This window comes from Tachypleus tridentatus, chromosome 4, assembly GCF_004210375.1.
Source record: "Tachypleus tridentatus isolate NWPU-2018 chromosome 4, ASM421037v1, whole genome shotgun sequence".
Classification (NCBI taxonomy): Eukaryota; Metazoa; Arthropoda; class Merostomata; order Xiphosura; family Limulidae; genus Tachypleus; species Tachypleus tridentatus.
Window position 1 is genome coordinate 27,240,215 of NC_134828.1, and position 26,504 is coordinate 27,266,718.

Genomic DNA, 26,504 nt, shown 5'->3' on the forward strand with positions numbered 1-26,504 from the left:
TTTATATAAATTGTAATAAAAATTTACTATTTTTTTTACATAAACAGAGTTCTTCAAAATGAGGTTTTAAGGTTTAAATTCCTTTAAGAACATATTTCTATACTTGTAATAAACTATAATCAGATTAATAATAGCAAGATTTATACAAAATATAAGTAGCAATGAAGAAAAAAGGTTTACTTATTAAATACCTCAAAATTTACTGTAAATACTACATCTGTTCATCCATGTTTCTCTAAAGACTACTTTTTAGTAATCATAAATAGTTAAAATGAATGGTTAACATATCAATCTGGTGTAATTAATTAACAAACTTACAAAACGTTTTATAGAGATAAATCAATAAGATCACACATGAAAAAATACATTTGTTAACACTTTGAAAAACTATATTAAGCTTGGATGTACATTTCCCACTTCTCCCACCCTTCATGCTGCAACAATTGTTGGTGCTGTTTATGCCTTATTCTGCTTCGTCCAGGCTCATCAATTTGACACTAATCAGTAAACAGAGAGCTAACATCCTCTTTTCTCACACTTCTTCATTATCATGAATTTGAACACAACTTGACACACTTATGTATGTGAGTCAAGTGCATCAAAGCACACTTACGTAATATCAGATTCACTACTCGCGATGAGGCCATGGTTGGCACCCAATTGTCATATGTTCCATTTAGGCATCTTGTTGGTTACTGGATAGCTGAGTGGAAAGCAATGAAGGAAATTGTATGTTAATACCAGCTGGTATGCCAATAAATAAATACTTTCCAACTTGTTTTACTCCAATATGTCACAATTATGAATGCCAAGAGAAAGCATTTGTCCCAACTGCAGCATAAGCAGGGGAAAGCACTGGGAAATATATGAACCAGCCACAATGAAATGGTTAAAACCACTAAGTGAAGGAAATTCAAACTAATTACTTAATGATATTAAAACCAGCAACATAATGCTATTGAAATCACCAATGTAGAGATAATAAAATAAGTAACTTAATGATATTACAGCCAGTTACTCAACAATAGTAGAATTTATAAATAAAAACAAATCCTTACATTTTCTAGGCTTGGCAACAACAGGTTTTGAGGCCTCACTAGAGTCACCAGGTCCTGCAGTATTTACAGCTCGAACACGAAACTGGTAGGTGTCGCCAGGAATCAGATCTTGTATGCGACCTTCACACACATTGCCATCAATTACAGCTACTTTTGCCCAGCGGGTTTCAAACTTTTCTTTTCTTTCAATTATATAACTTTTTATTGGAGCACCACCATCTTTGAAAGGTGGAGCCCATTTAAGATCCACATGTTCTTTATCCCAGTCCTTAATTTCAGGTGTTCCTGGTTGACCTGGAGGATCTTTGTTATAGATGAAAAAGTTTGGTTTGAATAATATACATTAAAACGTGTTTTAAAACGACACTATGATATTAAATAATATATGATATATTATTACACCTAAAATCTAAAAAGTAGTCTGGTTTATGGCATATTTAATAACTTTTTTAAAATCCTTTTCTGTTCTGTTCTTATAGTACTTAAAGATTCAGTAATATAGTGTTTTAATTATGAAACTGCTACAGAAAGTTTTCTCCCCATTTGGATCATGGTTGATGTGGCAACTGATCATGTTTTGTTTGTTTGTTTTAAATTTTGCATAAAGCTACACGAGGGCTATCCGTGCTACCTGTCCCTAATTTAGCAGTGTAAGACCAGAGAGAAGGAAGCTAGTCATCACCATCATCACCACACATAACCAACTCTTGGGCAATTCTTTTACCAATAAATAGTGAGATTTACCATCACATTCTAATGTCCTCAAGACTGAAAGAGCAAGCATGTTTGTTGGGATGGGGATTCAAACCTACAACCCTCAGGTTACCAGTCAAGCTCTCCAATCACTTGGCCATACCAGGCCCACCACTGGTTATGTTAGAAAGATGATTGTTATACATATGCTTCAGGTAAGGTTCAAAACAGTAAGAAATTGCTTATTATAATTTCTTATTTATAAGAAAGAATTATAAACCAGTATATGGCTCTAAACAAAGTTCTGTATAAAATGTTAGCACTAATGTTTGCATAAACTTCATGAAATTAATTAAAGACAGCTAAACTCTAACCACAAATAAGGTCATATTACAAAAATTAAATATGCATTAATAAATTATATTTCTTTAATTATATACACTTAGTTAAGTCTGCATCATAGGATTAAACATTAATTTTAACAATATTAATGTTAGGAATATTTTACAGCATTATAAAGTAGTAGTATTTAAAAAGAGTGCTTAAATAAATAGATGTACCAGTTAAAAAAACATTTTAGAAAAAGGTAATATTTTTACACTGAACTAACCAAATGGATCCTTTGCTACAACTGATTTTTCTGCCACCAGAGGTTCAGATTCTCCTTCAGCATTGACAGCTTTTACCCTGAATCTGTACTCATGTCCTATAATTTCAGTAAGAATAACACTGATGACAGATGCTCATGCCTTTCTACCAATCTAAATACTAGAGTTCTGCTGTGAAAATATATTCATACATCTAGATATAGTTATAAAAACAATGTAATATAAAACTAGTATAAACTTATCAATTAAAATGCCAATGAATAATAAAACTACAGATTTGAAAAGGTTCATGAAGTATTTATGTATATTCATGAATAGATTCTAATCAATATGTTAATTTTACCTGTCACACTTCAGAATTATTTCAAATAAAACAAATTTTTAGTGATCACTTTATACATTTATTGAATGTAGCTAATGTTTTTAAGACCATTACAAAACACGTAGGGAAATGATATACAAAGTTTCAGACACACTAGTAATTAAGTTATCCTGTTAGGAATCATGACAAAAAAATGATATATAAAGTTTCAGACAACTAGTAATTAAGTTATCCTGTTAGGAATCACGAAAAAAAATGATATACAAAGCTTCAGACACAGTAGTAATTAAGTTACCCTGTTAGGAATCATGAAAAAAAAAGATATACAAAGTTTCAGACACATTAGTAATTAAGTTATCCTGTTAGAAATCATGAAAAAAAATGATATACAAAGTTTCAGACACACTAGTAATTAAGTTATCCTGTTAGGAATCAGAAAAAAAAATGTTATACAAAGCTTCAGACACACTAGTAATTAAGTTACAATGTTAAGAATTAAGAAAAAAAAAAGATATACAAAGCTTCAGACACACTAGTAATTAAGTTAACCTGTTAGGAATCATGAAAAAAAATGATATACAAAGCTTCAGACACACTAGTAATTAAGTTACCATGTTAGGAATTAAGAAAAAAATATATACAAAGCTTCAGACACACTTGTAATTAAGTTATCCTCTTAGGAATCATGAAAAAAAATGATATACAAAGCTTCAAACACACTGGTAATTAAGTTATCCTGTTAGGAATCATGAAAAAAAAATGATATACAAAGTTTCAGACACACTAGTAATTAAGTTATCCTGTTAGTAATCATGAAAAAAAAATGATATACAAAGCTTCAAACACATTAGTAATTAAGCTATCCTAGGGAATCATGAAAAAAAATGATATAAAAAGCTTCAGACACACCGGTAATTAAGTTATCCTGTTTGGAATCATGAAAAAAAATGATGTACAAAGCTTCAGACACACTAGTAATTAAGTTATCCTGTTAGGAATCATGAAAAAAAAATGATATACAAAGCTTCAGACACACTAGTAATTAAGTTATCCTGTTAAGAATCATGAAAAAAAATGATATACAAAGTTTCAGACACACTAGTAATTAAGTTACCCTGTTAGGAATCATGAAAAAAAATGATATACAAAGCTTCAGACACACCAGTAATTAAGTTATCCTGTTAAGAATCATGAAAAAAAATGATATACAAAGCTTCAGACACACTAGTAATTAAGTTATCCTGTTAGGAATCATGAAAAAAAAATGATATACAAAGTTTCAGACACACTAGTAATTAAGTTACCATGTTAGGAATTAAGAAAGAAAAAAAAAGATATACAAAGCTTCAGACACACTAGTAATTAAGTTATCCTGTTAGTAATCATGAAAAAAAATGATATACAAAGCTTCAAACACATTAGTAATTAAGTTATCCTGTTAGGAATCATGAAAAAAAATGATATACAAAGCTTCAGACACACCGGTAATTAAGTTATCCTGTTTGGAATCATGAAAAAAAATGATGTACAAAGCTTCAGACACACTAGTAATTAAGTTATCCTGTTAGGAATCATGAAAAAAAAAAGATATACAAAGCTTCAGACACACTGGTAATTAAGTTACCATGTTAGGAATCATGAAAAAAAATGATATACAAAGCTTCAGACACACTAGTAATTAAGTTATCCTGTTAGTAATCATGAAAAAAAAATGATATACAAAGCTTCAAACACATTAGTAATTAAGTTATCCTATTAGGAATCATGAAAAAAAATGATATACAAAGCTTCAGACACACTAGTAATTAAGTTATCCTGTTAAGAATCATGAAAAAAAATGATATACAAAGCTTCAGACACACTAATAATTAAGTTACCATGTTAGGAATTAAGAAAAAAAAATATACAAAGCTTCAGACACACTTGTAATTAAGTTATCCTCTTAGGAATCATGAAAAAAAATGATATACAAAGCTTCAAACACACCGGTAATTAAGTTATCCTGTTAGGAATCATGAAAAGAAAATGATATACAAAGCTTCAGACACACTAGTAATTAAGTTATCCTGTTAAGAATCATGAAAAAAAAATGATATACAAAGTTTCAGACACACTAGTAATTAAGTTACCCTGTTAGGAATCATGAAAAAAAATGATATACAAAGCTTCAGACACACCAGTAATTAAGTTATCCTGTTAAGAATCATGAAAAAAAATGATATACAAAGCTTCAGACACACTAGTAATTAAGTTATCCTGTTAGGAATCATGAAAAAAAAATGATATACAAAGCTTCAGACACACTAGTAATTAAGTTATCCTGTTAGAAATCATGAAAAAAAAATGATATACAAAGTTTCAGACACACTAGTAATTAAGTTACCATGTTAGGAATTAAGAAAGAAAAAAAAAGATATACAAAGCTTCAGACACACTAGTAATTAAGTTATCCTGTTAGGAATCATGGAAAAAAAAAAAAAGATATACAAAGCTTCAGACACACTGGTAATTAAGTTACCATGTTAGGAATCATGAAAAAAAATGATATACAAAGCTTCAGACACACTAGTAATTAAGTTATCCTGTTAGTAATCATGAAAAAAAATGATATACAAAGCTTCAAACACATTAGTAATTAAGTTATCCTATTAGGAATCATGAAAAAAAATGATATACAAAGCTTCAGACACACTAGTAATTAAGTTATCCTGTTAGGAATCATGAAAAAAAATGATATACAAAGCTTCAGACACACTAGTAATTAAGTTATCCTGTTAGGAATCATGAAAAAAAATGATATACAAAGCTTCAGACACACTGCTACTTAAGTTATCCTGTTAGGAATCATGAAAAAAAATGATATACAAAGCTTCAGACACAGTAGTAATTAAGTTACCTTGTTAGGAATCATGAAAAAAAAATGATATACAAAGTTTCAGACACACTAGTAATTAAGTTATCCTGTTAGGAATCAGAAAAAAAATGATATACAAAGCTTCAGACACACTAGTAATTAAGTTACCATGTTAGGAATTAAGAAAAAAAAAATATACAAAGCTTCAGACACACTTGTAATTAAGTTATCCTGTTAGGAATCATGAAAAAAAATGATGTACAAAGCTTCAGACACACTGGTAATTAAGTTATCCTGTTAGGAATCATGAAAAAAAATGATATACAAAGCTTCAGACACAGTAGTAATTAAGTTACCTTGTTAGGAATCATGAAAAAAAAATGATATACAAAGTTTCAGACACACTAGTAATTAAGTTATCCTGTTAGGAATCAGAAAAAAAATGATATACAAAGCTTCAGACACACTAGTAATTAAGTTACCATGTTAGGAATTAAGAAAAAAAAAATATACAAAGCTTCAGACACACTTGTAATTAAGTTATCCTGTTAGGCATCATGAAAAAAAATGATATACAATGTTTCAGACACACTAGTAATTAAGTTATCCTGTTAGGAATCATGAAAAAAAAACAACATACAAAGTTTCAGACACACTAGTAATTAAGTTATCCTGTTAGGAATCATGAAAAAAATGATATACAAAGCTTGAGACACACTGGTAATTAAGTTTCCCTGTTAGGAATCATGAAAAAAAAGATATACAAAGTTTCAGACACACTGGTAATTAAGTTACCCTGTTAGGAATCGTGAAAAAAAAGGATATGCAAAGTTTCAGGCACACCTGCTGTTAAGTTACCCACATCCATTTCAAGTTTGCTGGTGCGACCAACAGGTAACCACCGTCCAGTTTCAGTATCCATTTTGTCCACCCCATAGTGATCCAAAGGTTCCCCACCATCATCCTTTGGTGGGTTCCACTTTAATCTACAGCCTTCAGCATGCACACCGGACACTTCCAACGGAGCCTCTGGAGGTGCTGGTTTATCTGTAACAAGAAAGTTCTGTTAGGTCAGACTTAATTTTTCAGGATATTTATTTTTCCTTTCAAAATTCATAGTCTTACCTCAAATGTGATACTGGAGCAAAGATGATTTACACTTTAAACTAAATCACCTATAGTATTTACTTCAGCAGTGACTTTATCTTTTCTAAACTCTTTTATACAAAATTTACTTTCTAAGATGATACCAGATTACATATTAACTCACCTAACACTATTACTTCAGCAGATGTTTCATCTTTCCCTGAAGAATTCTCAGCTATCAAAGAGTAACATCCAGAATCCTTACGCTGGGCATTATTGATAACCAGCAAAGCCTTCTCTGTTTCACTTTCAATTGTGATGTGGCCATCTGACATCAGTTCCGTTTCACCGAGTCGCCACGATTTTCTGGGTGTCGGCTCACCAATGACCTTCACATTAAATTTAATTGTCTGTCCAGCATGAACTTTCAGATCTCGCATCTTCTCAAGTTTAGGTGCCACTATAAATGTTATATGCACCAAGTTTATCAGAATAAATCACAAAACAAATTTTAAATTTACAATGAACAAAATTTTTAAGAAGAAGTTGTTTACCATTTATACAATATTACATAATTTATCCTACGTTTTTGATGAAATAAATATTAAAATTATAGGATTTATAAGTGAACAATATCTTAATTATATACCATACAATAATAACTACTTTTAGAACACTAAAAATTAAAAATAATTTCATTTTGAAACGAAAATCACGCCTCTGATTATATTATTAAATACTCATATTCTTTTTTATATTAAGAGTAGTTAAGCAGAAAAAGTTGTGAAAAAACATTTTTAAAAATATCTAATTACTTCACTCACAAAATCGAGGCTTGGTAGTGATAATATCTGAAGGATCACTAGGATTGCCAGGACCAGCTTTATTGATTGCTCGAACCCTAAACTGATAATCCACATTCTCCATAAGATCAGTAACACGAGCCTCACATTTTTCTCCAATGATTTCTGTTGCTTTTTGCCACTTGGTGCTAAACTTATCCTTTTTCTCTATCACATAGCTAGTTATTGGTGCACCTCCATCACTCTTTGGTGGGCTCCAAACAAGATCCACTAAGTGTTTGTCCCAGTTTTTAGAAGAAGGTTTCCCCGGTTTATCTGGTTCATCTGAATATTAGAAATAAATATTTTAAATAATGTTACATGTTTGAAATTCCAATAGATTAAAAGGATGTGTATACACATATATAACTAAATAGTTTTACAACACCTTCCAAAATAAGCTAGCTTTTTTATATCTACCAGATAACAGTATTCACAAAGCCAGCTTTCCAACACTCTCCAAGATAAATGTATTAGCAAAGCTGTAGGTTGGTTGGTGGTTTAAGGCTCAAAGCAACAAGGTAATCTGCAGCAAACAAGTTGTAAAAACACAAAAGTAAAATATTTTGCAAGATAAAAAAAACAAATCAAGCTAAAAACCAAATAAAGTTCCAAAAACAGGTAAAAACTTAAGAAGAATTAAAAGAGCCAATAGTCCATAAAAATCTAAAAACAAAAGTAAGTTGAAAAGTGACTCCATTGCCAATGTCTGGGGTAAATCCATGGAAAGATATGACTAAAATGATGCCATTATACTGAGCTGTAATGAAAGCACAACAGTGAAATGTGGACTACTGTGACTTGAGTATTGCAAAGGCCATACACTGGTGGATCAGTCGCAGATAAAGGAAAACATTGGGTTAAAAAACTGTGACCAATGCACAGCTTAACCAGGACAACTTCCTCCTTCCAATCCTTATGGAAAAAAGACAGCCAAAGAACAGAAGGTTGATCTGGAAAAGCTTGTTGTCACATTGCTCACTCCACATCAACTACCAATTGGCGCAAAGCCAAGATTTGAATACAGGACCACAGTCCATGCATGAGACAGACATGAGTGTGATAGCACCATAGCAAACAAACTCAGCTGCTGTGTCAGCAAATGCATTTCTGCAAATACTAATGTGGCTTAGCATCCAGAAGAACTGGACAGAAAAAGAAAAATGGACCGGTCATTTTCAAAATTTCTAGAGAAGAGGGTAAGAATTAACATGAAGCAATTCCAGGGCCAGTAGAAAGCTAAGAGAGTCTGTATAAATAGTACAATCTCTGTACTACATAGCTTATATGTTATCCAGAACAAATGAACACACAAACTGTAGAGAAGATCCTGTGAGCAACAACCAAGCCACAAGAAACCATGGCAAATCCCACAGAGTCACCAATTTCAAACCATTCATATAAACAGGAATAGAAGAATGGTTCAAAAGATGTTCAGCAAACAGAAGAAGGTACTTCCAGTCAGGAATATCTGCCTTCTTCAGATGACTCAAAGAAAGGTCACAAGTAGGAAGGGTAATAAGCCACGGTGGGATAAGCTGATCACTGAAGACAGAAATGTCATCCAATGATGCACCCAATTCATCCAGCTGTGCATGGCTATAAAGATCAAAAGGAAGAATGGCAGGCCATTTATTCTGAAAGGGCAGAGCCCACTGAGGAAAGAAAACAAAACCACAGGTGGGATGCTGTGGTAAGGATCAAAGTTTAGAAGCATACTGCAAAGAAAGTTACAAACAGTGGAGGTCTGTGGAACTCAATGTAAAACTATGGACTGGAGAAGTGTGGAAAGCCTGTGCAAAACTAAACACCCAGATGAATGGGGTCTAGCATCTTCAAAGCTAAGGTTCTAGCAGAACTATAAACCTGAGACCCATAGTCCAGTTTCCTCTCTTCCTGCTGTTGGAAAGCAGGTCAATGTTTAATGCCCTCTTACACCTAGCAAGTAGCTTCTCGATGTGAGGGATAAATGTAAGCTTATGATCAAAGATAAGCCCCAAGAACTTTGGCTCAAGGACCACAGGAAGAACAATACTACTAAGGAGACAGAACTTGGAATTGGGGTGTATACTCCATTGGTGGCAAAAACAAAATACAAATGGTTTTAAAGAAAGAAAAGGTAAAACTGTTTGGTGTGGTTCATTTCAACATGGGATTGAGGGCAGTGCAAAGCTGCTGCTCAGTAAATCTGAGGTTCGACGATTGATTCAAGATGTCAATGATAGCATTAGTCTTATACTCAAAAGTATAAAACTCAAGATCCAGCCCTAAGGGACTACAATTTCATGTGGAAGAGAACAAGGAAGTGTCGAACACACACAGACTTGGAATTGCCTGTCCAGTACAGTACACAATAAAAATGTGTAAATGGACATACAACCGAAATGAGTGATTCCTAACACACAGGACTCCATCATGAACAAAGATACCAAAGGAAATGTGTAGAAGTCTTAGGAATAGACTGAACAGCTGCCTGGACTATACAATCACTGCTATCAAGCAGTCATCTATTGACGGCAGATAGACGACGAATAGAGTTCTGAGAGAGCGGTGAAAGGGAGCCAGTTGGCCTTGTCCTACTTTCACCAAGACACATGGGTCAAGTGGCATTCACCACAGCTAATTTCCCTCAAAATGAGAGGAAGAAGATCACGTTCCCATGGGTAAATGTCAAACCTCCAAGAAAAGTTAAGTCAAATAAATAGATAGATCAATGGCAGTAACAGATTACCTAGGTGCATGAAAATAAGTACAATACCCAGAAATGAAGAATAAAAGGTTGTGATCCAAAAGCATATGTTCCATGAAATGACACATCCCATCAACATCAGCACCACCCCAGATAGGATTGTGTCCATTAAGATCTCCCAGAATTAAAATGAGACATGGCAACTGTTAAACAAGAGCACCAAGGTCTGACTGATCATAAGTCTCAACAAGAGGCACGTAAAAGGTAGAGAGAACATACACTGATGGTACAACCCAAGGAAATGTGGATGGCTATGGCATCCAAGGGTGTATTGATTAGCAAAGACAGGGTGAGCATGTTCTGGCTGAACACAAGCACCACTGCTACATGCACTCATCTATCACAGAACCTGTCATTCCAGTATAAAGAAAACTGCTGAAGGGTGACTGTATTGAGAGGCTTAAGGAATGTTTCCTGTAAGGAAAGATAGAAGATGATAGAAAACAATCAAAACCTCAATGTCACCCAGATTAGAATGAAAATCTTGACAGTTCCATTGTATCAAAGTGGCCAATATTACTTAGGTGGAGAGCCTTTCAATTTATGAATATGCTGTTTCTCTTTACTAGAAGGAAGTTGAGTGGGTAAGTCTCTATCAGTAGATATATACTCCAGCAGCTGAGAGCATGAATGGATAACTGTTCTGCATCTTAAGGCCACATAACGTGGAAACGCCTTGGTTGAAAAGATAGTGAGAATCTCTGACTTGGAGATGTTCTTCATATCCTTCTCAATGATCATAAAGCTTCCCTAAACCCTCAATGATAACTATCTTTCACAGAACTAGTTTCATTATATTCTCCAAGATAACTAACTGCATTAACAAAGCCAGCTTCCTAACACTCTAAGATAACATTCTCCAACATAACAGTTTCACAAAGTAATATTTCATATACTCTCCAAGATAACAATGTCCATAAATCTAGCTTCAGTAATAGAAAATCTGGGTCTCCATCAGGTATGATTTATTATTTTCAGAATTTAAAGAAAATTTATAAACTATGATAACAATGAAATTGTAAGAATAGGTATCTGACTAACATAATAAAGATATGCTAAAAATTTTCATTTTCAGTATTAAAAGATAATACACAAGTCTACAGGTATGAAGAGAGGATAATACACAAGTCTACAGGTATGAATAGAGGAAATGTATGTGTACTATATATATTTCCTTCACTTTTAATACACTAGAATCTAAACTTTCAACATACCATAAGGATTCTTTGCTAGGACTGTTGTTTCTGTCTCCAGAGCATCAGATTCTCCTTCAGAATTCACAGCTTTCACTCTAAATTTGTACTCTTTGCTAGGTATTAAGCCAGTAACCTCTGCTTCTGGTTCCCTTGTTGTTGTAACAAGCACCCAGCGTGCAGTTTCAATGTCCATCTTCTCAACAAGGTACTGTTGGACTGGCTCTCCTCCATCATCTTCTGGTTTGTCCCATTTCAGCATACAACCTTCTGCATGTACATCAGAAACTTGAAGTGGTCCTTTAGGTATACCAGGTTTACCTTAAAACAAGAATAAAACACATTGATTAAAACAAATACATATACTTTTAAATGAAAAACAGCAAAAAGTTAGAGCTACTGACTAGGTGCTTATTAACATTACAATACTTGTCAGTGCAAATTATTAAATGGTGTTACATTATGTATTTAATAAATAACACATCATTAAATAACTTAGAAATGCAAAAACTCTTCAGTTTATTAAAATTATTAACAAGGTAATTTATTATGAATGTAACAATGGTTAAGTTAGTTAGTTAACAGTAAATTAAGACTGCTTAAAAAAATTAAAAATTAATTTTAATCACTAACATTTCATAAACATCTACAGAAATTGAAGTGTTAAGCCTCTTGGAAAACTAATGAACACAAATTCAATGTAGAATTTACTGGTATTGATCTCTTTAGACAACTATTTACTAATTGAGAGTTTAGACTCTGAATTTATAAACTTATCTGTGTTGCACTACATATACTGAACAATTAATATACTGCTTACTTATTATGGTGACATCCACAGTTACTTCATCTTTTCCAGAATCATTTTGGGCTATAATTGTATATTTTCCAGAATTTTTTCTCTTAGCCTTGGTGAGCACAAACTGTGTATGGTAATTTTCGGTTGCTATTGTTAAATGACCCGAGGACTGGATTTGTTGCTCATTAAAAATCCAGGCAACATTTGGAGGAGGCTCACCTTTTATGTTCACATCAAACCTTACAGCCTGACCAGAATGAACCACTACATTCTTAAGATCTGTACGGTCAATGTATGGGGCCACTGTAAGTCAGAAAAGTCACACAGAGTACAGAACACACATTATATATTTTAAACATTAAAAGATGTACAAACAAATAAGATATTTGTAATGCATATATATAAAACATTAAAAATACAACATAGACGTTTTAACTAATAAAAGTTATACAAACAAATAAGATGTTTGTAATGCAGGTATATAACTTTTAAAATATAAAGGGGGACTTTGACACTGGTTTATAGAACAAAAATAACTAAAAAAGGTGTACATTTCTGGATTTCTATTTGTTAGCATACATTAACAAAATCCCAGGGTGTTCTTTAGAATTTAATAATTCTCCATTACATAAATACTACATCAAAGAATGCAAAATTAAGAATTTTTAACTAATACTGAAACTTTCTTTTTTAAGATGAAAAAAAATAGTTACAATGGCAATAGGATATTGTATAATCATCTGCAAACTGGACTGGTCTTTAAAAACAATAACAAACTATATTATGTCAAGATAAATTAAATCTGAACTTCAGCATACATACAAACACTTTTTACAGGGCAGAAAAAATATATAAAAATGTTCTTAATTAAGAAAAATGTACTTCTTAAATTTATAATTTAATTATAAATTCTTAAATGTATAATTCAGGTTATAATATGCAAGTCTCACAATAAACTGTAAAAAAAAAAAACGTTTTTCTAAGAAAATACAAGTTTAATGTTACACTTACAGAACCTTGGTTTTGCAACAACATATTTGGATGAATCACTTGGTTCACTTAGTCCAGCTTTATTTACAGCAATGACCTTTAACTCATACACATCTCCCTCTTCAATATCTGTTACAGTAGCTGTTGTCTTGTCTCCTGAAAGAAGTTTACCCTTCTGCCATTTATGGGAACCTTTCTTTTTCTTTTCAATAATATATCCAGTTATAGGAGATCCTCCATCACTTGCTGGTGCTGTCCACTTTAGATCAATATGGTCTTTGTCCCAGTCCACAGGTTCTGGACGTCCAGGCTTTCCTGGCTCATCTGAAAAATTGTGGTCAACCTCTTGTAACTACTTTCGAGAAAGTACAAAACATTACCTGCAACTAAAGCATTCTCTGATAAATTATAGGACATGTGGTCAACTTCTTATAACTGCTACATTCATTATCTGCAACTAAAGTAATCTTTGATAAATTATAGGATATAAATTACAAAAATAACAACACCATGCTTAAGTGTGTTATTTTTATAACCCAAAGCTTGGTCAAAAGGTCTTTGCTGTACCCTTTTCTTTATCAAACTGCATTACAATTATAATAATAAATCAACATTATTTAAACACACCATAAGGATTTTTTAGCAAGAGTAGCAAGGGAGGTTTCCAGTTCATCTGAATCTCCTTCTTTGTTAACTGCTCTTACGCGAAAATGATATTTCTTTTCCGGGATCAGATTCCTAATCTCAAAGTTTGGATGTATGGACTTCCCAGCTGGAACCCATATGCCACTGTCTTCATCCTTCTTTTCAATCTCATAACATTCTATTGGTGCTCCTCCATCATCATCAGGTTCCTGCCATTTCAGCTTGCAGCCTTCCTTGTGAACATTGGACACTTCAAGAGGACCATTGGGCCTGCCTGGTTTACCTGCAGTAATAAAATTACAATAATGTAGACATAAAATACATGCATCTTGAAAAATTAACATTATCCAGTGGCTAAGCACTAAATCTGAAGAGTTACAATGCTAAAAACTGCATTTAACATCTGTGGTAAACACAGGACAGTTAGACCATTGTACAGCTTTACATAATTACACACACACACACAAATAATTAATAATTATTAATATTACAAGTCCTAAATGGACATATTTTGTTTATCATATATGCCAACCATAAATACCATCATACTTTTACTAACTTTAATAGGTCTTCCCTCTCCCTAAGCCCTGTCACACTCAAACCATAATTTTGTAACTTATAAATTATCTGATCAGCTGTAGAAAAGTAGATATTAAAATAAGTCAACATTTTAAATTATTTGCTTCTCATTATACCTAACTCACTAACCTAAGACGGTGATTTCCACTTCACATTCATCACTGCCACTGCTGTTGGTTGCCAGAATCTTATACAAGCCACTTTCCTTGCGAGTGGCACGTAAGATACTGAACTTGGTGTTATAATCCACACTGTCAATCTTATAACTGTCACTTGAGCCTAGGATTTTGTCATTCAACATCCACTCAACTTTGGGAGGTGGTTCACCAATCACATTCACATCTAAGTTTACAACTTGCCCTACCTTTACTGTTACATTTTTCAGATTCGATTGGTCAATTCGAGGTTTCACTGAGAAGAAAAGTAAATAACTTATTAGATTATATTAAAGATCACTTTTAAACATCTTTTTATATAAAATTAATAAACTTTACTATCTTTATTCATCTGTACTGGTCAGAATTATATTTAACATATTCACTGGTCAAGATTATGTGCAACACACTGTACTGGTCAGGATTATGTGCAACACACTGTACTGGTCAGAGATCATGTTCAACACACCATACTGATCACTTATAACCAAAACATAAGCATGTTAAATATTTTTTTTTTCTGTAATAGTTAGAATTCTATTCAACACAATGATTCTTTGTGCAATAGTCAAACATATGTTCAGCACTAATTTTATGTGTAACAGTCAGGACTATGTCCAAAAATTATATTTTGTGTTATAGTCAGAATTATGTTAAACACACTGATTATTTGTGTAACAATCAGGCTTATGTTCAACACTAATTCTTCGTGTAATGGGATTACGTTATGCATGTCATTAAATATACTATAACATTGAATATCTTTTCCCTGGAAGGTTCAGAAACAAGAGAAAAATGTTCTTAAAATTAACTAAACTTAAAAGTGTCAAAACAAACCAAAGGCACACTACTCATAACATCAAGATGCCAATCATAATTAGAAAACACACATGAACAAAATTACTTACAAAACTTTGATTTTGCTAAATGTGAGGGAGTAGCCTCACTAGGTTCACCAGAACCTGCCTTATTGATAGCTCGGACACGGAATTCATATTTGTCTCCTTCGTTTAATCCCTTAACCTTGCCTTGAGGAATGTTTCCTTGGATCTCAGTAGCAGATATCCAGTTAACTTTATATTTATCTTTCTTTTCAATAATGTATCCATTAATTGGTGCCCCACCATCATTCATTGGGGTTTCCCAGTTAAGTTGAACAAAATCAGAATCATAGTCAGTGATCTTCGGGAGTCCTGGAGGTCCAGGTACATCTGTGAACAGGCACATGTTACAAAACCTACTATTTCTAGTGTTTTTTATTTAAGTGCTTTTTTTACACAGTAAATATAATAAATTTCAAGTTCATATTGCTACTAATTCTTGACACTCGACAAAATATTGACATTTTTGAGTAGAATCAAAAAAAAAGGTTATAACAGTTCAATGACAATTACTTGAAATATTGTGAGATTTATAAGGCATAAAAGATAAGAACATACCATAAGGATTCTTGGCAAGCGTTGTTCTTTCTGTTTCTAATGGTTCTGATTCTCCTTCTTCATTAACAGCTTTCACTCGAAACTGGTACTTATTTCCAGGTTGAAGTCCGGTGACAGTCATTTCTAGTTTATCTTTGTCAGCTCTGCCAACAGGAACCCAGCGACTGGTTGAAGTATCCATCTTCTCAATCGTATATCCATCCAGAGGAAGACCACCATCATCCTTTGGCTTGTTCCACTTCAGCTTACATCCTTCAGCATGAACATCTAACACCTCCAAAGGACCTTCTGGAGTAGAGGGTTTGTCTAGAATACAGAAGCATAAAAATATTTAAAAGTTAGAAACTAAATCTAAATTATGTCTAAGAATACAGAAGCATAAAAATATTTAAAAGTTAGAAACTAAATCTAAATTATGTCTAAGATATGACTTTTGATTTTAAATATAAAAATTTTAATTAATAAATAAAGTAAGTCCCTTTATTTCAAATTGAGGTGAATTTTAAGGTAAAAAACTATATCCAAAACCATTTGCTTATTCTTCCCTAGTGCCATGCCTGCATGAATACATTGGCAATCAAGACTTTCTATCTCCCTCTGTCCCTGGTGTTCTCAACAATTTTGTGTTACTTAGATTTCCTATGTCCATCTTGCCTCTATCTTATCTTTTTGATAATTATGCATCTTCTGTTGGCTTGTACTTACTCATTACTTTCTTTGAAGTCCGTACTGTTTACTACATTCTTCTTAAAACTAATATTTAAGTTGCATCAAATTTTCTCTCACCTTCCTTTGTTATCATCCATGTTTTGCATGTTTACATGAATATGGTTTCAATGTTACTTCTATCAATGTATTTTTGTTTCAAAATGGCTTTCACATTTGGAAGGGTATTCATAAATTCATAAAACTTTAAAGGAACAAAATGGAGCTTATTATCCCATCAAGGACATCCCTTCCAGCTCACAACTATAGCCACTCCTTACTGTTCATAGATTAATTCAATCTTTTCATAAGTTCAATTAAATTCTCAGCCTCCACCACTCTTGAATGCAGCATATTCCAAAAGCCAATCACCGAGTTTGAGAAGTAATGCTGTCTAAAATGCAGACAACTCCTATGCTGTAAAATTTGACCTTACAACCCCTTGTCCTATTGTTTTCACTGCTAATCACAAAAACGTTTGATGGATCTATATCATCAATACCTTAATAACCTTAAACACCTGAATAAAATCCTTTCTGATCCTTCTCCTCTGCAGAAAAAACAAGTTTAGTCTCTTCTCATAGGACAATCTCACCATCCCAGATATCCTAGTGGCTCTTCTCTGAACCTTCTCCAACAATTCAATGTCATGGTAGCCCAAAACTGTATATAGTACTCTACATGGGGCCTTACAAGTGATATAAATATAGAGAAAAAATATCCCTTGTCTTATATTCAATGTTTCTATAAATTATACCCAAAAATTATGTTAGTCCTTTGCTAGTTACAATACACTGTTTAAATGACTTAAGCTATTTTTATATCACAACACTAAGATTTTTTTCTTCAACCACAGTATTTAATGTATTCCCATTTACATTTTGATAATAATTTGAATTGTGAAAACCTGCATGCATCATGTTACATTCTGAAGAGTTAACCATCATCTGCAATGTAATGGGACAATGCATAAAATGATTTAAATCTCCCTGTAAGTCTGCAGTATCTCTGATACAGTTAACAACCCCAAAAATCTTCATGTCATCTGCAAACTTGAAAATTGTCTTGGTCATTCCAGAGTGAAATTCATTAATATAAATCACAAACAACAGATGACTCAGCACAGATCCCTGAGGCACATTACTTGTAACATTGATACAGTCAGATCAAACTTCATTTATTAATACTTCCTGCTTTGTACTCTCCATGCAATTTTCTATACAATTTAATAATATTTTCCCCACACCCACAGGTTTAATTTTGTAACAAGTCTTTTGTGAGACACCTTATCTTGCACTTTCTGAAAATCAAGGTAAACCAAATCCACAGTATTTCCTTCACCAATTCTTGTAGTAACATCATCAGAAGGTTTGTTAAATAAGACTTGTCTCTTAGTGAAACCATGCTGGCTCGTTTACACTATGTCAAAGTGTTACTCTGTAATGTATCTTTAATCACACTCTCCAAAACATTTCCAGTTACTGATGTAAGGCTAAGTGGTCTATAACTGATTGGACAATGTTTATCGCAACCTTTAAATATTGGAATAACATTGGATCATTTCCAGTCTTCTAATACTCTTCCACTACTTGAAATATAAATAAAATATTAGCTAGCAATTCAGAAATAAAATCTTTAAGTTTCTTTAAAACTCTAAACGTTGTCTGGTCCAGGGGATTTATAAATTTTTAAGTTTTCCAAATTTCTCTTACAATTTCAGTACTTAAAATTATATCTTTTACATCAATATTTTCCCCATATATCAAGTGCTCTGGTTGAGACATAAAAACTAAAGAAATCGTATTATTTATCAAGTTTACCATCTCGTACTCTTCCAAGATTAACTCCTCACTATCATTTTTAAGAGACCCAATCCCTATCCTAACATTTTGTTTGTCCATTATATGCCTAAAGAATTTCTTATTGTTTGATTTAACTCTTTTGGCCAACCTTCTTTCATACAAAGACTTTGCTCTTTTAACTTCCTTTTTAACCAGCTCTCTTGATTTCCTATAGTTCTGCAAGCCCTAATTATTTCCAGTAAGTTGAAATTTCTTTAATTTATGTTTATTCCTAATATAATTTCCTAAAACCTTTCTAATATTAACTTATTCCACTCTGTTGCCCTTTTTCTTTCTGTAAGGAATATATATATATGTTCTGTATGAACATTACTTTTCCTAAATGCTTCTCAGATCTGTTCAACATTCCCTCCCAACTCTTTAGTCTAACCTACAGAAGCCAAATCATGTCTCATTTGTTACTATCCTTCTTCAACCCTCCATGTAGTAAAATTTCAAACCCAATAGTGCAATGGTCACTTTTACGAAAATGCTTACCAACCACAACTCTATCTTATTCACATCTGATGTTTATTAAATCTAATACAACTTCCTCTCTGGTAAATTCCATCACCAGTTGTTGTGTAAAATTATCCTGAACAATTTCCAACACCTATTCCCCTCACTACCTGACTCAAAATTGTCCTAATAAATACTCCTGAAATTAAAATCTCCCATAATAATGTCTTTTCCAGCTACCATTCTGATCTCATTACACAGTTGCCCATTAACTTCCACATTTTCAACTGGTTGTCTACAACAAATTCCAATTACAAGACTTTTCTCTTTGTACTCACTAACATCAACCCAAACTGATTCAATCTTAATACTCTTTTCTTTAATATGCTCGAACTCAGCAGGATGCAATTTCCTCCTTAAATACACAACTATTCCTCCCCTGGTACTTTAAAAAAAAACAAAAAACATCAAAATTGTTCAAACTTAACCAAGTCTTTGTGATACCCATAATATCAAATTAGTGATGTTGAGAAAACCCATTTGCAGAGAAAAATATATATGTAAAAATGGCTCGTTTGGGTTGAGAAAATATTTTACGTAGAGGAGCAAACAACGTTTTGACCTTCTTCGGTCATCGACAGGTTCACAAAGAAAGAAAGAATTAACTGACCAGAAGCTGGCCACATGTTTGAAAGGGGTTGTGTAACTGAGTGTTGGAATGTAGAGGGCATGCTTAGATGTTTGAATATATAATTTTATATTATTTATTTTATTATTATTATTTATTATATTATTTTTAATATAGGTATAAAGGTGTTCCTTTGTATTGGTCAGTTACCTCTTTCTTTCTTTGTGAACCTGACAATGAGTGAAGAAGGTTGAAATGTTGTTCGCTCCTCTACGTAAAATATTTTCTCAACCCAAACAAGGCGTTTTAACATATATATTTTTCTCTACACACATAATATCAAATTCTTCAGTTTCCACAACTGCTTTGAATTGGTAAATTTTATTTCTAATACTCCTAGCATCACAATAGAAAGTATTATTCTTGTCTAAATTTCTTCTATACACTTACCATCTAATGTTAGTATTTAGTCCGGAGAGTTGAAACAATATAACTTCAAAAACATTTTGTTAAATGTCTTTAAATATATTTTCTGCTACTGTTCAGAACTGGGGACACATAAAAATCTGGTCATTACAAATCATAAATGTTCAAAAACATTTTGTAAAAAGACATATGTTGGCTAACAAGAGCTTAAAGTGAGACACACAGCCACTAAAACATGTGATAATTACCTTGTACAAATATTTCTATCTCTTCCTCATCTTTACCAGAACTGTTGACTGCAGTTACCTTGTACTTTCCAGAATCCTTTCGAGCTAAACTGCTCAAGCGTAGGTGGGTTTGATAGTCTTCATTCTCAATTTTGATTTTATCACCAGGTAGAAGTTCTTTCATACGGAAAGACCATGTCAATTTTGGAGGAGGTTCTCCAATAACTTCCACATCAAGTTTGGCCAAGTGACCAGCTTGAACAGTTATTGATTCCATCTTATCACGGTTGATCTTTGGAGCCACTATGAAAGTACAGACGAAAACAAAAAATATTATGATGACAATACACAAAAAGATCAAAACAAATTTCATCATATCATATAATAAGGTTTTATTTGTAATAAGACTTAATTAAAGATTTAAGTGTTCATAAAATGTTTTTTATTATAGATTTTCTTGTAAGTAATGACCAAATGTTACTCAAAACATATAGATACAAATAGCTGCAGTACCTGTTCTCTGGATGGAAGGTAAGTAAATTCATAATTAATGAAAGTTTATATTAGGAAATAAAAAGTTGATTCTCTTATATGTAATTGTAAAAACTGCAAAAATGCCAATGAAAACCAAAAAAACTGAAAATTTGTTTGCATCTCCCCATCAACCCAATGAACTTCCATACCAAATTTGATAAAGATTCATCTGCAGGAAGTGAAGTACTGATAGAAGAATACAAAAACCCCCATAAAAAACCAAAATGCAAAACTGAAAATTTGTATATACACCCGCATGGACTTACTAAACCACCATAACAACTTTGGTGAAAATCCATCAACACTCTGAGAAATATTTACATGGACAGACAAAAGACAGTACTATTATATATTTATATTGATATTTACTTTACAAAAATACTGAATTATTGTTTTGAATATTTTTTCCTCAATAACTTTGAAGAGAAAGTTTTAGTAAAAGCAGTAAAGTAATGAACTGTAGATATACATTCTCTTCTCATTGTTTAAGTTACTTGGCAAACTTCAATTACGCTTTTTTTCATAGCTTTTGGGGATTGGTTGGTTGGTTTGGTGCTTTATGGCACAAAGTAACTAGGCTACCTGTGCAAAACATCTGGTAAAAAGTTAAAATTAAAGTAAAAATAGTAAAATTCACAAAAGAAAATTAAGGTAAAACAAGGCAAAGTTAAATTTTTGAATTAAAAACATAAATAGCATAAAATCCAATTTTTACATCTTGTCCACAGTGGTAAGAGAAAAACTACAGTAATACAACTTGTAAAGGACTTTCTGCAGCATAACTGTAATTATTATAACTTGCCAGGAAGACTAACAGGTAAGTTCAATAGCCACCGTTAGTCACCTGAAGTTGGCCTTTCCAGTCCTGGTTCAAGTTATTTGATGTCATGGCCAATTACAGAAAGTAGAGTAATACAAGTTTTAAAAGACTTGTAGCAAAGTTATAATTATAACTCACCATGATGACTAACGAGTAGTTCAAACAGCAGTGTTAGTCACCTGAAGTTTGCCTTTCTTGTCATGGTTTAGAGTTATTTGATGTTATGGCCATTTTCTAATTTCAAATCAAACTTGATGTACTTTTATTCTTAAAAAGGGAATAACATTAAAAAAGGTCTAATGTATAAATTAAAAAACTTAAATAGCACTAAAAAGATTAATGGCCTATAAAAAAATAAAAACATTTTCAAGGTGGACAGTGTCCCCATCGCCAATAACACTGTCTAATGTTACGGATAAACCTTGGGACAAAACATCTTTAAAATAGTGCAGTCATTGAGAGTCATAACAACAGAAAGACAGTAAAATGTTGCTTATTGTGACCTGAGTCTTACACAGACAACACATTAATGCATCAGTCCCAGATAAAAGAAAACGATAAATTAAAATACTGTGACCAATGCATAGTCTAATTAGCACAACTTCCTCTGTAGAAAGCCATGGTGGGATGGGCTGACCAGTGGATACAGCAATGTTCTCCAAGGAAAGACCCAATTCATCCAAATGCGCCTGGATACGAAGGCCGAAAGGAGCAATGCCAGATCGTCTGTTCTGAAAAGGCATGGTCCACCAAGGAAAGAAAACAGAACCTCAGGTTGGATGCTTTGGTAAGGAATGAAGTTTCGAAGCATATAGTAAATACAGCTGCAAATGGCAGAGGTGCTAAGAAGGTTCGTGAGACTCTGTGTATAAGTTCTGAACTGGGGAAGTGCAAAAAGCCCCAGTGCAGAACCAAAGTCCTTGATGATGAATGGGGTCCAGTTTCTTTAAGGCTGAGGTCCTGGCAGAGCCATAGACCAGTGATCCATAGTCGAATTTCAATTGAATAAGAGCACGATGTATCTCTAGCATAGAACATAGATCTGCTCCCCTGTGTGGTTGAAAAGAGGACACGGAGGATGTTCAGTGTTCTTGTACATTTGACCTATAGCTGCTTGATGTGTGGTATAAAGGCCAGCTTACAGTCAAAGATAAGCCCCAAGAACTGTCTCAGGGACCACAGGCAGCACAGCTTCACCAATACAGAGTTCAGGATCAGGGTAAATATCCTATTGGCAACAAAAGTGCATGCAAACGGTTTTAAAGAGAGAGAATTAATGCTGTTTGCTGTGATCCACTTCAGTAAATGACTGAGAATAGTCTGTAGCTGCCGTTCAGTATACCTCATGTTCGACAAATGATACAAGATGTGGAAGTCATTGACACAGCCCATTTGCAACAGTAAGAGGGAGTTGTTCAGTGATGGCATTAATCTTTATATTGAAAAGTGTGACACTCAAAACACAGCCCTGACAGACTCCAAGTTCCTGTAGAAAAGAACAGGAAAATGTTGAACCCACAGAAACATGGAATCATCCATCCATTAAAACAATTTTAATAAAATGGGCAAGTGGCTATGTAACACATATAAATGGAGGTCTTGCAAAATGTCGTACCTCCATGTTGTGTCATAAGCCTTCTCAATGTCAAAGAATATTGATACAAAATGTTGTTTGAGAAAGGCTTCTCTGATTGATGTTTCAAGTCGAATCAGGTGGTCCATGGTGGGTGAAGCGCTGTCGTAGGAACCAATACTGGGTGGGTGAGATGAGGTTGTTTGATTTGAGGAACCAAACAAGATGAGCATTAACCATCCTCTCTAAGGTCTTACAGAAACAGCTCATCAAAGAAACTGGACGGTAGTTTGAAGGAATCTTGGGATCCTTTCCAGGCTTAAAGAAAGGTAGGACAATAGCCTGGTGCCAGGCAACAGGTAAAATATTCTCCCACCAGTTCCAGTTAAAAACAATCAGAAGAATATATATGCAAAATCAGCTGGTTTGGGTTGAGAAAATATGTGGGTTTCTCGACATCACTGAATCAGAAGAATAGCAAGAGAAGTAGGAGATAGATGGTGCAGCACTTCATAGTATACATCATTAGATCCAACCAATGTACTGCCAGACCAATAAAGGGCCAGTTTGAGTTCCACCAGTGTAAAGGACGATTATATTGACAGAGACAATATGCTAGAAAGGAAAGAGGTGATCCCTCTGCCTGAGTCTTGATGGCTAAGAAGGTGGAGGAAAAAGCAGAAGTGCTAGATACCTGGCCAAAGTTATCACCTAGAGTATCAGCGATGCTCTGGGTATCAGCTACTTCTTGCCCATCAGAAAGCAAGACTAAGAGGAGGACAGAATCATATTGCCCACTGACCTTTCAAATCTTGTCCCATATGACTTTGGAACTGGTGGTAAAAGATATGCTGGTTGTGAACTTAATCTAAGAGTCCTTCTGGCTTTGACATCTTACTCACTGAGCATGTGCATGGGTCTGCTGAAAAAGATGTGGTGTGAGAGTATGGGATACCTATGAAAACTATCCCAGGCCTGTTTTTGAGCCTTCTGTGCAATGTGGTGGGTAGGATTCCACCATAGACAAGGATATCATGGAAAACGTGTCCAGGTTTTAGGAATAAGTTGAGCAAATGCCTGTATAATACAGTCAGTTACTGCTGCCACACAGTCATCTACTGATGGCTTACAGACGATAGCAGGATCAAGTTCTGCAAGAGCAGTGAATGAGGGCCAGTTTGCTTAATTCATCTTCACTGGGGAATGCGGGTCGGGTAGCATCGACCACAGCCAGTCTCTCTCAAAATTATAGGAAAATGATCACTGCCTCATAGGTTATTGTCAACCATCCATGAAAAGTGGGAGAATAGTGAATGGGAGCAAACTGAAAGATCAATAGCAGTAAAGGACTGTCTTCCACTAGTACAGTGGTAAGTCTATGGATTTATGATGCTAAAATTAGGGGTTCAATTCCCCTTGATGGACCCATGTTGCTTTGCTATAAGAAAACACACAGTAAAGGACAGACTAAGTGCATGAAAATAAGTATGAGAACCACCACTGAAAAGAGAAAGGTTGTGATCAAAGAGCATAAGCTCTATGGAGTGACATCTCCCATCAATATCAGCACTTCCCCAGAGGGAACAATGTCCATTAAAGTTCCCCAGGATTAAAAAGGGAGACGATAACTGTTCAATGTGAGCATCAAGGTCTGATTGATCACAAGTCTCTCCAGGCAAAAGGTAGAGAGAACAAACAGTGATGGTATGACCAAATGAAACACGGATAGCTATGGCCTCGAGGGGTGTGTCGAGTGGCAAAGACAGGGTGGGCACATGCTGATCAACAAACAGTGCCACCCCTCCATGCACTCTTTCATCACACAGCCTGTCATTTCTGTACAAAGAAAACTGTCGAAAGGTGACTGTATTGGCAGGTTTCAGAAATGTTTCCTATAAGGAAAGACATACAGAATGGTAGAAAGCAATCAGTGCTTTGATGTCATCCAGATTAGAACAGAAACCTCAACAGTTCCATTGTATCAAGATGGACATTTTTATTCATGTGTAGGTGAATTGGGTGAAGAGCCCTTTTCTTTACAACCATATCTTTTTTCCTTATTGTCTTTATTCATGGGAGGTCTATTGACCTCCATGGATTATGCCCTGGGTCTGTTAGGTATGTTGAAAGAGGATTCCAGCAACTAAGGATGTGAACGAATGATTGTTTTGCATCTTGGGGTGGGAGAAGAAGATGTACCTGAGGAAATGCCTGTACCCAAAACCAAAGGAAGTGGATCTTGGGGTTTCCTGGAATGTGTGTTAGGGAGTGTTGAAGTTAATTCATCAACTTTTTTAACCATGGAGGTCAAAAGACTTCATTTAGTTTGAACATGATTCTTTTGGAGGCACAGAGAGATCTGTCTGCACTCCCACTGTAATAGTGGAAAAAAGTGCAGCAGCATACATCTGAGATGAAGTGGTGGACAGTAACTTTCGAACCTCAAAGTAAGTAATGTTTTGAATCATTTTCAAACACTGTACCTCTTTTTCTTCCAACCATTTAGGGCAAGAACGAGAGTAAGATGGGTGAGAGCCATTGCAATTGATGCAATGAGGGTCTATTTCACACTCACAGGCATCGTGGTCCTTGCCACACAACAAGCACACATCAAGGAACCATGACATGATGTCTTCGAGTGACCAAACCACTGACACTGAAAATATCTGGGAGGGTTTGGAATGTATGGCCATATCTTGCAATTAGGATAACTTGCCTTCATGGTGGCAGGTGGACGCAGTGATGTAAATGTCAGAGTGAGGACATTGATTGGCATCATAATTCCACCTTTGCAAGTGGAGATATGCCTCATTGGAGAAACTCCAAGGGAGAGAATCCAGCAAGAATCTCTGTCTCAGGGATGTTTTTCAAATCCCTCTCAACAATTACTCCTCATGATGAATTCAAAGTAGCATGAGGCATAACCTCAACAGGTATATCCCCAATTGCCTTTGAATGCAAGAGGAGTTCAGTGTGTTGAGATGTGGATGATTCCACCAATATGTCACCTGAGTGAAAAAGGGAGACATCTGCCTCAAACATTTGTCTGAAAGAGAAAACAGTATAAAAAAATGAGGTATAGGTGTTACAGATGTTGAAGATTGTTGCTCAAAATCTTCAATACATGGTCGTTTACCTATGGGCTGTTTTTTCACTATTTTATTTAAGTTTTGATTTGGAGGATCCATAATAAAGAAATAATATTTCGGTGCCCACTGACCTCACCCACCATGGAGCTCTATAAGAAAATGCACTACAATGCCAAACAAGGACACTGCA

General features: G+C 34.1%; 1 pseudogene across 1 annotated transcript in view; it reads right to left on the minus strand.

Moving 5' to 3' along the window:
• The window catches only part of LOC143248734 (twitchin-like), a 301,767-nt pseudogene that overhangs the window by 141,831 nt on the left and 133,432 nt on the right, over positions 1–26,504 (minus strand). Inside the window, exons 44-56 of the transcript XR_013027162.1 lie at positions 20,320–20,601; positions 16,013–16,318; positions 15,482–15,784; positions 14,548–14,829; positions 13,822–14,122; positions 13,216–13,518; positions 12,226–12,507; positions 11,427–11,726; positions 7,446–7,748; positions 6,806–7,081; positions 6,379–6,582; positions 2,362–2,457; positions 1,059–1,361 (exon numbers count right to left, since the gene is read on the minus strand). The product of XR_013027162.1 is annotated as a twitchin-like (transcript). The remainder of the gene's footprint in view (positions 1–1,058; positions 1,362–2,361; positions 2,458–6,378; positions 6,583–6,805; positions 7,082–7,445; positions 7,749–11,426; positions 11,727–12,225; positions 12,508–13,215; positions 13,519–13,821; positions 14,123–14,547; positions 14,830–15,481; positions 15,785–16,012; positions 16,319–20,319; positions 20,602–26,504) is intronic.